Genomic DNA, 12,097 nt, shown 5'->3' on the forward strand with positions numbered 1-12,097 from the left:
CGTATCGTCCGATCCAATTGCTTTTTGTATTTGCCATGGTTTCTCACCCTAATTAAAAAAAAAGAATTTCTCCTTCCGTTTACGCTTCTTCCATTCTTTTTGTGAGAAAAGCGCCAGAGGTGGGGTGGCTTTTCCCCTTTGGATTCTCCCCAGATTGTACACACAGTCCTTTCTCTCTCACCTCTATTCCTTCACCTCCCCATGCATCCATCCATGGCTTCATTCCACTCCTCCAACATCACAGCTCTGCCATTTGGCTGTTTCATTCCTCTAAACATCTGTGTGCAGGATTTATCCTATGGGTAGGCAAACTAAGGCCCGGGGGCCAGATCCAGCCCAATCGCCTTCTAAATCCGGCCTGCAGACAGTCCAGGAATCAGCGTGTTTTTACATGAGTAGAATGTGTCCTTTTATTTAAAATGCATCTCTGGGTTATTTGTGGAGCCTGCCTGGTGTTTTTACATGAGCAGAATGTGTCCTTTTATTTAAAAAGCATCTCTGGGTTATTTGTGGGGCATAGGAATTCGTTCATTATTTTTTTCAAAATATAGTCCGGCCCCCCACAAGGTCTGAGGGACAGTGGACAAGCCCACGGCTGAAAAAGTTTGCTGACCCCTGATTTGTCCATTTCACCCTCTGTTGCTTCCAGCTCTTATCATGTCACCCTCCTCTTCTGGCAATCCTTCACCCATATTGTTCTCCAAAGTCTCTGTGTCCTCTCTAGTTCCACTTTCCACCCTTCTCTGGTCTCCTTTCATTCCCCATTTCATCAAATCTTAAATCTAATCCACTGCGTTTGCTCATCAAACATCTGCTGAAGAATGCCAACAGTGAGTGGAATGTCCAATGATATATTTGCCATACCTTAAGATCTTCACAGCTTTACCTCTTATCAAAACACATTCCTTTCCCACACTTTAGTCGAGAAAACTTTTTGGTTTTTTTAAGGAAACAAAAATTCTTAGCACTCAGAACTCCCTTGATAATTTAAAACTTTCTTGACTCAAGCAATTCTGGCACGCTTCCAGGCGAGGAACGCAGTGAACTGAAAGGTCTTTTGCTTGCAGGTGCCGACTGAGGCAATGATCATAGAAACAGAATTGCAGAGGTGGGAGGGATCCTGAAGATCATCTAGACCAACCCCCTGCAATGTAGGAATATGCAGCTGCCCCATACAGGGATTTAACCTGCAACCTTGGCGTTATCAGCACCACACTCTAACCAACTGAGCTATCCAGTATTCTTGGTGATTGGTGATAGCTAGGCATAAATCTCGGCTATCAGATTTACTCTGGAGATATGGAGTTAACCTCTGATGCTCTGAAAAAGCCACTTTCTACATCTGGAGACTGAGAAGCTGTCAGCTGCTGGGAACCCAGATGGGGGTGAGTGACTTATGAGGGGGGACACTTTGCCCAAAAGCCACGTAAGAGCCCTGAAGGGCACAGGGTCTGCAAAAGCCGCCTTTTCTTAATTATCTCTGAGACGGTTGTAATCTATGACTGAGAGAAGTTTCTCTGTCTGCCAGTGTAAATTTACATCTGGTGTGTCACCTGCTTTCTGGATTTAAGAAGAGTTGGTCGTTAAAGGGCTGAAGGCAGGGATTCCTGCGTTGTCTCTCCAGAGCTGTGCATGCTCTGGTTATCTCCTGCTTGGACTACTGCCATGCACTCTACGTGGGGCTACCTTTGAAGGTGACCCAGAAACTACAACTAATCCAGAATGCGGCAGCCAGAATGGTGACTGGGAGCGGCCGCCAAGACCACATAACAACAGTATTGAAAAACCTACACTGGCTCCCAGTACGTTTCCGAGCACAATTCCAAGTGTTGGTGCCAACCTTGAAAGCCCTACATGGCCTCAGTCCAGTATACCTGAAGGAGCGTCTCCACCCCCATCGTTCTGCCCGGACACTGAGGTCCAGCTCCGAGGGCCTTCTGGCAGTTACCTCCCTGCAAGAAGTGAGGTTGCACGGAACCAGGCAGAAGGCCTTCTTGATAGTGGTGCCCGCCCTGTGGAACGCCCTACACCTACCAACAGATGTCAAGGAAATAACTATCTGACTTTTAGAAGACATCTGAAGGCAGCCCTGTTCAGGGAAGCTTTTAATGTTTTATCGTGTTTTTAATATTCTGGCGGGAGCCACCCAGAGTGGCTGGGGAAACCCGGCCAGATGGACGGGGTATAAATAACGAATTATTATTATAGTATTATTATTACCCTTGGGGTCCCCTTCAACTCTACACCTCTGCGATTCTCCATGCAGCAGAAGGTCCCAGGTTCAGCCCCAAGGTGGCCTCTCCAGGCAGGACTGCGAAATGTCATGTCCCTGAAACCTTGGAAGGTCACTGCTGCCAGCCAGTGCGGACAATACTGAGCTATAGGTGGACCCCCAAAAGTTCCCAAGCCAGGTGTGTCTCTCATGCTCTTCTACCGCTTCAGAGTAGCTTCCCCCACCCTAGTCAGGGCTGGAGTCAGCAATAAAGGAAGCAGCTCTCTGTTTTCAGTGAAGCTACCATATTTTTCGCTCCATAAGACGCACCTTGTTTTTAGAGGAGGAAAACAAGGAAAAATATATTCTGAACGAAACAGTGGATGTATGATTTTTATGGTTCAGGCTGTGGCCACAGACTTGTGATTTGACGGTGACTTTGGGGTGACCCAATGCAAAAATCCTGAGGATCCATGTGGATCCGTGCTTTGTAACCACGTTTTTGTGCCATTGCGGCCCCACGAAACATGGATGCGTGTTTTTTTTGGTGCAGACTGTAGCCATGGACATGCTATGTGATCTGGTGGTGAATTTGGGGTGACCCAATGCAAAAATCCTGAGGGGCTTTTACCTCCCCCCTCCCAGGCAGCCTCCTTTATCGCTAGAGTCCCTTATCTCTCTCTTCAGATCCGACTGATCAGCTGCTTCCTTTCAACACTCCCTTCCCTCTTGTTTGCCTTAATGTCTTTTCCTTAGCTGGAGCAGTTTTTTGCTCCTCCATTTCTTCTAATTTCTCTCCTTATTGCTTTAGTCTTCCTGTTTCCCCCCTTTGCAAGTTTGCTGTCTTTACCCCCCCCCCCAGGCAGCCTCCTTTATCTCTAGCGTCCGTTTTCTCCCTCCCCGATTGGCAAACAATCAGGGGCTTTATTTCAACACCCACTTCCCTCTTTCAAAAAAAAAAAAAAAAAGCATGATCTGCTTTTTGCCCCTGGACAATTCGGCTCCAGGGACCACACATTCGCTCCATAAGACACACAGACATTTCCCCTTACTTTTTAGGAAGAAAATAGTTTGTCTTATGGAGCGAAAAGTACGGTAACTCTTTATTGAGGGAAGCCAAGATACATTCCGGCCCGGTGGTCTTGCCAACCCTTCCCAGCAGGTCTTGCCCCCAATGGAGCAGTTGCCAGGACTGAAGTTCCCTGCTTTCCACTCCTCCTAAGGGTCCTTCTCTCCCAGATGTTTGAGACAAGCAGTCCCTTTCTTGCTAAATGCAAGGCGGTTCTTTTAATGAGATTCAGAAATACAGAGTGGTACCTTGGGTTAAGAACTTAATTCATTCTGGAGGTCTGTTCTTAACCTGAAGCACCACATTAGCTAACGGGGCCTCCTGCTGCTGCCGCTGCGCCGCTGCAGCACCATTTCTGTTCTCATCCTGAAGCAAAGTTCTTAACCGAAGTAATATTTCTGGGTTAGCGGAGTCTGTAACCTGAAGCGTATGTAACCTGAAGAGCATGTAACCCGAGGTACCACTGTAATACAAAACACAAGTGGGTGAGAAGATTAAAGATTCTGTTCTAAACAGCAAGCATTACATACATCACCAAGCAAACACTTTGATCTGCCAATGGGAAGCCCTCAAGAAGTGGCAAAGTGACACCCCCCCCCCCAGCACCCTGTGGCCATCAGTTCGTGCAGGAGCTTCTCCCAAAACTATGCCCAACACCATCCGATTCATAGATAGCTAACCTGTGTGGTTTGCTTGACTGTCAATGCGCTACTAGCTGCCTACAGATTATTCATTAGCTACCCACAACTCCCCAATGTCTCACTTCAAAGGGGAAGGTACGCAGCCCTATCACTTCCTCCCACAGATTAGGACATTAAAAGGTTGTTCTCAGCCATCAAAGAGCAGAACAAGAGATAGACCATGCTAGATCACATCACTCCTCGAAATGCAATTATCTTTCGGATAGATTGCCCATACATTCCCAAACTGCGTCTGCACACCTCTGCCTTCTGTTTTGCCCTCATTACTCTGCACATTCTTGGAGACGGGGGGGGGGGGGAGGAGGAGGAGGGAGAGGGAGACTCCTGGGATTCTCCAGCAGCCTCTTGAGACCCCTCCTCTGCTTCATCCTTGGAGTCTGAACAGCTCCCTGCCACAAGCTCTTCCTGCTCACTAAACCCTGTTGCCCCTTCAGCATCCATCACCTCCTCCCAAACTCCTCCCTCTGACCTCAGTGTTGTTAAGGGAGAAATCTGAGGGCTCCCTTGGACAAAAAACAAGGACCCCAGCCAGGAATACCAGAGCAAAACAGCAGCCAGTAGGTTTGGTCTTGATTGAAGACCATCGAGACAGGACTCCCACCTGCCACAAGGTGGAACGAGATGGAAGCACCGAACAAAAGAGAACCCAAACTTTTATTAGCTGCTAATCCCCATGTTACACCCCCCCCAACTACATCACTCATACATCATGGTTACATCATGAAAGGGGAGGTCTGGTGACAGGAATCTGAGCATCCTGGACCCTGCCCCATGGTTCCCCTTGCCCTCCACCAAACACCCATCAAGTGGAACAAAAGGGATATTTACATTTCCCTGTTTCCCAGCCAAGTTCATCTCACCCTTTTGTCTTCATCTGGGTTTGTTATTTCTGGCATGGCTACCTCTCTGGCACTCAGGTATCAGGATGCCAGGGATTATCACTCAGGCAGAGGGGCTGCTGAGTAGCTGAGCTCACAGGTCTATAGGGATTTCTGGAGTTTTCCCAGTGAGCCAGTACATAGATCCATTGATCAGTGAATTGTGACATTTGGTATCGTGCAGCAAAGGCCCTTTGAATAGACAGGAAGAAACTGTGATGAAGTCACAAAAGTCACAAAAGCGATTGTGCTGGTTTTGGTAGTGGGCTGCATGTGCATGATATCTGCTGGAGGGGCAACCCCCCCAATCTATACATAAATTCCTGCAACAGTGCCCCACCACCAATCCCTGAACTCTGAGCCTTCCTCCTCCTCTTCTTCGTCCAGCTAGGCCCTGACAGCTATCATATTTCCTCTCGTTCTCATCTCATCCAGGCTAAACACCCCAACTCCCTCAACTGTTCCTCATAAGGCCTCATTTCCAGACTGTTTATCATCTCGCAGACCCACAATGTGTCCCGATTTTTCAGGGAGAGTCCCGGAATTACAGAAGCCGTTCTGTTTTCTGAGTTGATCTTGGAAGGTGCTGCTTTTGGATGTTTCTATTTTTACTGGAGAAATATTGGGGGGGCATGGTAATAGGACACCCCTCTTTTCACTGGAGAAATGTTGGAGGAGATTGTAATGGGATTTCCCTATTTTCACCTGAGAAGCGTTGGGGGAGTATGATCTTGGTCACCTACCTCTGCACGCCTTCCAGCTTGTCAATACCCATCTTAAACACAGGTGCCCCAAACTGGTGATATAAGTAAAAAACCTGCTCCTTTGTCCCTTATGGGGTACCCAAGAACCCATATAGAGTCCTTTGCAGGTTCTCCATCGGTGGGAGAAAAGAACAGAGGCCAACCAGAGAATATTGAGAAGCAAAGCAGCTAGTAAGCCTGATCTTTATTAACTGTTGCAACAAGGTGCCCCCTTCACACGCAGGAAAGGAGTGTTGGAAAACTGGCCTCCTTGGGAGAGGCTGGCCCCTCTCCCAGGCTCCAGGGGCCTGTTTGCCAGTGATCTACCCTGGCTGGCATCCCGGAAGTCCAGGGAGATCTTGATAGGTGACACCTCCCTGATGAAAGGTGCACACCCTCTTCCCTCTTGCATACCAGCAGGAGAAAGAAGATAGTCAGAAAGTCTATTTCATCTCTAGTTTATTTCTGACTGTACGCTATACAAAGAACATGTCCGTTCACTCAGACTTCTCCGAGCGACTGCATCAGACTTCCTTCACACAAGCAGCAGGAAGGTCTCATATTACACTGAGAACAAATCCCTGAGAAATCCCTGGAACATCCTGTCACAGGGTCAGGGCCATCATGTGATGTAAACATTGAACTGCTTGTTCGCAGCTGCGTAGTACTCATATCCCAACATCAAGAAGGACCCAGAACCCAGGTGTGCCTGCCCTTATATAGACATTTTAAATTGCCCGCCCTGGAGTCCAAGACCAACCCCAGAAACATCATACCTACATCACAGAAAAGGCAGTCTACAACAGAAATATGAGTGCATTGTTTACCTTCTGTCTGGAAGATTATGTGTTAATGGTCACTTGACTGGATGACCTGGGGAGCCTGGCCAGTCTTTTGTAATGATAATACTTAATTCCTGAGCCAGGTCACAGGCTCACCCTATTCACACCTTAAATGTACCCTTAAGGCAGGATTTGTGAGGACAGAGACAATGGGGAGGTTTCCTTCGACCTCCTAGAGAAGTATTTGAGGCAACTGAAAAGGTCAAAATGGCTTTAGGACTTTTCCTGTGGGTTTTGGACATGTGGGTTATTACATTTATATATGTGTTTGCTTGGTACATTTATGAACATTTTATATATATATATATATATATTTGCTTTCGTAGATTTTCACGGAGATACCCACGTAGATACCCACCTAAGTGGTACTCAGGATATCACTCAAGAAATCACTCAAGGTATCTCTCAAGTAATTAAGGAACAAAAGAAGAAAAGGCACACTAGCCTGGGAACTTCCTCTCTGCCCAGAACATTGGAGGCTAGACACCACACCCCCTCTACAGTATTTATAGGAACTCAAACATTGAGATCCCGCTCTGTTCCAGTAACAAGAAGCCGAAAGCACCAGCCTGAAGATGACGAGTGAGACCTCGTCGAAACGTCGCCTAGACACCCCAACTTTTACACGGGAAGACACCCGAGGACACCAAAACCTGCATATATATATATATATATATATATATATATATATATATATGACCTACAAATTCTTATAACAATTGACACCTTATTTGGGGTGGGGTCGGACCAGGGCATAAGTCCTGTGTCCAGTTCTGGACTCTGTAGTTGGAGACCAGCTCCCATCGGTCCCATTTGGGGGGAGGCTATGGGCTTTGTTTTTAAGAAACGGGAGGTGCCAGGCCTGTGCCCTGCCAGGAAAGCCCACTTTCTGAAAAGTCTTTCTGCCACATGCTCAGAGGCACTCTAACCCATCTCACTAGTGTTACGGAAGGGGGGGTATGTCTTCTTCACCTTCTTCGCTACAATATATTTGCTTAATTTCTCTAGGACTCCATGACATCTCCCCTGTCCTCCATAATCCCTCAAGTAAGGTGTCAAGACCCTAACCCTGTCAAATCACTCTGCCAAACCTTTCCTCCGGGCAATGCCAGGTGACAGACTATGCATACATGGACCATTGTCTTCCCATCACCTGCACTCAGGAAGCGCTTATCTGCACATATCTCCAGCTCTGCATATTCCCCCCTCCCTCCTCCATATGTTAATCCGGTGTAACCCAACCTCTCTTTAATGTATTCATGATGTAATCTGTGTAACCCAACCTTTCCTTAATGTATTCATGATGTAACTGGGATGTATTTTGCACTGTATTCTGGGACATGGAGGGAGTTTCAAAAGTTCATGTCACCCCTTTCTCGCTGTTCAATCTTGTCTTGAACCTGTTGCGCAATAAACCTTGGATCTCCACATTTTGCTCCTGTCCGGCTGAGCTCATTTTCTTCCGCAGGGACCCGCGGACACTTAGTCCGACGAGCTGGGTGGCAGTGTAGCCCTGCACCCAGATTTTAGCCGTAACACTAGAAAGGCAGGGCCTTTTTGATGCTCGGCCAGACCAACTGGAATGCCCAGGGAAGCGTTGTCTGCCCTGACTGGCAGGTTGCCAGCAGAAGCTCCCCGGAATCCAGTCCAGAGAAATGTCTTTCCTTACGTGAGATCCCTCCCTCTCAGGGGGTTGTGCTAGATGACCCCTGGAGGTCCCTTCCGAATCTTCAGTTCTGTGCCTCTATCCACTTCCCAGTATATACACAAAGTATCAAATGTGGTGACAGTATTAATAATGCCCAATTGCTTTGTGTTTCCAACTCAAGACCTATTGAAGAACATCTCATCCCGTTCAATCTTTGAAAAACAGCTTTGGAAAACTTTTTCATATTCTCCATTGTGCTACCCTTTCCATTGTGGCGGCCCGGGGTTGCCGTTCTGTGGCTGGACTTGTTGAACGGTTCACTCATCCAGTCTGTATAGCGTTTATTGCACATGTATCTTGTTAAGATACAGTTGTGCATTTATCCACTCCATGTTTACTGTATCTCCAGGCTTTGTTTTGCACATGGCACCTTAGTATGTTTGTTGCTTGAATGGTTACAAGTCTATCACTATTCTAGCTATTTTTCTAGTAAATTTGGCTTTATACTTTGTTACGGCTAAAATCTGGGTGCGGGGCTGCTCTGCCACCCAGCTCATCGGACTAAGTCCGTGGGTCCCTGCGGAAGAAAATGAGCTCAGCCGGGCACAGGAGCAAACTACAGAAGATCCAAGTTTATTGCGCAACAGGTTCAAGGCGAGATTGAACAGCGAGAAAGGGGTGACATGAACTTTTGAAACTCCCTCCATGTCCCAGAATACAGTGCAAAATACATCCCAGTTACATCATGAATACATTAAGGAAAGGTTGGGTTACACAGATTACATCATGAATACATTAAGGAGAGGTTGGGTTACACCGGATTAACATATGGAGGAGGGAGGGGGGAATATGCAGAGCTGGAGATATGTGCAGATAAGCGCTTCCTGAGTGCCGGTGATGGGAAGACAATGGTCCATGTATGCATAGTCTGCCACCTGGCATTGCCCGGAGGAAAGGCTTGGCAGAGTGATTTGACAGGATTAGGGTCTTGACACCTTACTTGAGGGATTATGGAAGACAGGGGGAGGGGTGATGGAGTCCTAGAGAAATTGAGCAAATTGGCACATTGATTTTCTATGGATTTTATAGATTTTAGTCCCTTTTGACATTGACAATTGGGAATAAATGGATATATTGTAGCGAAGAAGAAGGTGAAGAAGACATGCCCCCCCTTCCGTAACATACTTATAAACCAGTTTGTGGTGGTGTTGTTTTGTTGCTCTAGCCACTTCCCACCCAGCCCTGACTTTGTCTGGGGGTTCTGCCAGGGATCGATTCTGGCACTCCCTCCCTGTGTGGAAACCCAATGCCCTCCTCCGCTGCTCAACTGTGGTTTCCTCCCCTGGCAGGCTCTGGGCTAAATCAGATGGAAAGGTGCCCAGGTCTCTGTTGCACAGCCTTCCTTTCTTACACAGGTGGGACGGAGCTCAGGTTGAATCTCCAGGTGCAACAGGATGCAAGGGGGTGAGTCGCCCAGGACACATCGGAGGAGAGGGCAGCGATTCTGCTGGCATCTGGGTTCTGAGCAGATTCCCAGAGATCCATGTGAAACAAGGTCTCTCCTCCCCACCCACCAGGCGAGGAGGATTTCAGGGAACTCAGCACTTTGATGCCTGGTTTGTTTCCCAGAGGGTGAAGATCAAGGAACAGCCCTCTGTGGGGATGCGGGCGGGAATAACCTGGAGGGTATAAATCTTAAGAATGGCTGAAATGGTTCTGTGGGAGAGCCAACACACACAGACACGCCTGAAGTCGGAGCACCCCTGGACCGGCCCCCAGACCTTGTGGGGGGCCGGACTATATTTTGGAAAATAATAATAAACAATTCCTATGCCCCACAAATAACCCAGAGGTGCATTTTAAATAAAAGGACACATTCTACTCTTGTAAAAACATGCTGATTCCCGAACCGCCTGTGGGCCGGATTGAGAAGGCGATTGGGCCAGATTTGGCCCCTGGGCCTTAGGTTGCCTACCCGTGCTTTAGAGAGAAACTTCTGCGAAATGCAAGCCCTGAGCTGCTGCTGTTTCAGACCAGGCTTTTATTACAGGGGTAAGAGGAGGGAAAGAGGAGTGAGAGTTTGTGTTAAATTAATTGCTAATAGCTGGAGGTTTGGTGCTGCTTTATTTTCTTTTTAAGTATGACGATGCAGTGAAATTATACCTTAACATCCTATGTCCTTTTAAAACGTGTTTGTGGGAGCAAGGGGGTCATTGGTTTCTGTTGCTCATATTTTCATTACTTATTTTGTGTTCTTATCCTGTTTTCTGCCTTGGGAACCACTGCAAGAAGAGCATTACGCAAATTTAATAAGCAACAACAATAATATACTTTTCGTAATGCATAGCTATAGAGCTTCTATTTTTAGGATGTTGTATTTCTTTATGCTAACCGCCCCATGCGCTTGCGGAAAATGCAATGTATAAATAAATTTGCCCCATGACGACTCATGATGGAGAGCTCAGTCGATAGAGCACGAGACTCTTCATCTCCGGGTTGATGGTTTGAGCCCCACGTTGGGCAAAAGATTCCTGCATTGTACGGGGTTGGACTAGATGACCCTGGGGATCCCTTTCCAGTTCTATGATTCTGTGAACGTGTGTGAGAGAGCGAGTGAGAATTCCCTCCGAAAGAACCCGCTAATCATTATTGCTAATGGGGCATTTAGTAGGGGCAGGTGGTTAGAGGATGGTCTCCCACCAGAATAAGGTTAAAAATCTGAGAGCGTCTTATACACGGATAGTGCATTTGCCCATTTCCTAAATTTGGGGTCCCCAAAAGTAGGGGCCGTCTTATACATGGGGGCATTTTATACACAGAAAAATACAGTAATTTTATTATTTATACCAGGGTTCAGCAAACTTTCATCAGGGGGCCGGTCCACTGTCCCTCAAACCTTGTGGAGGGCCGGACTATATATTGAAAACATAATGAACGAATTCCTATGCCCCACAAATAATCTAGAGATGTATTTATTTAAAAAAGGACACATTCTACTCATGTGAAAACATGGTGATTCCTGGACCATCCGCGGGCCAGATGGAGAAGGCGATTGAGCCGGATCCAGGCCCCGGGCCTTAGTTTGCCTACCCATTATTTATACCCTGCACATCTGGCTGGGTTTTCACAGCTGCTATGTGTGGCTTAAAGTACATCAAAGTGTAGCTAAGACCCCCTGCAAGGCAGAATAGCAGCCACCCTATATCTCACACACAGAGAAAGCAGGATACCATTTCCCCACAAACCACAGGAAATGCAGGCAGATGTGTATTTTTTTGGACACGGGGTGTTGTGTGTGTTCTGTTGTCGGCTCCAACCCCCAAGGGATCCGGCAGGCAGGCCGCCACGCGCAGCGCAAGAAAGGTCCCCACACATTTTGCACACCATAGATTTATAAATATATCTCCATTTACAAGAATCTAATACTGCACGTTAGTCAGTCTGAAAGCGGCGCTAGGGGGAAAGGGGTGGGGGGCTGGGGAGAGTGCAAGGCAAGATCACGGGGAGGGGGCAGGTGGGGGGGGTCCGCCATGCCCCGCAAGGACCCTTCTGCAGGGACCGGGGAGGTCGCGGCGACCTTGGTGCCTTCCGCCATCAGTCATCACATCACCGGCCTCCATCGCCACGTCAACCGTTGCCAGGCGCCGCCCCGTGCGTCAGCCTCGTTGCTAGGCTCCCTCAGCCGCTGCCATGTCAACCGTTGCAAGGGGGGGCCTCCTCCGTCACCATGTCAGCTGTTGCTAAGCGCCTGGCTGGGGGGGGGAGGAAGGGGGCGGAGGGGGGCTGCACAAGTGAAAGGGGCTATTGCTGTGCGACTATCGCTGCCCCCCACCCGAAAACACACACTAAAGTCTGGGAGGAGCCAGTGGCTCTCTAGTGGTCTCTGCCCCCCAGGATCTCATATGGGCTTCCCCTAAAAGTGTCTGTTGCACCACAACGTCCGGGAGAACTGATTCCAGTGTACTGGAAGAAGCAAAAATCACCCGTGTCAAAGCAACTATTCT

The sequence above is a fragment of the Podarcis gaigeae genome, assembly GCF_964106915.1.
Source record: "Podarcis gaigeae genome assembly, chromosome: 13".
Taxonomy (NCBI): Eukaryota; Metazoa; Chordata; class Lepidosauria; order Squamata; family Lacertidae; genus Podarcis; species Podarcis gaigeae.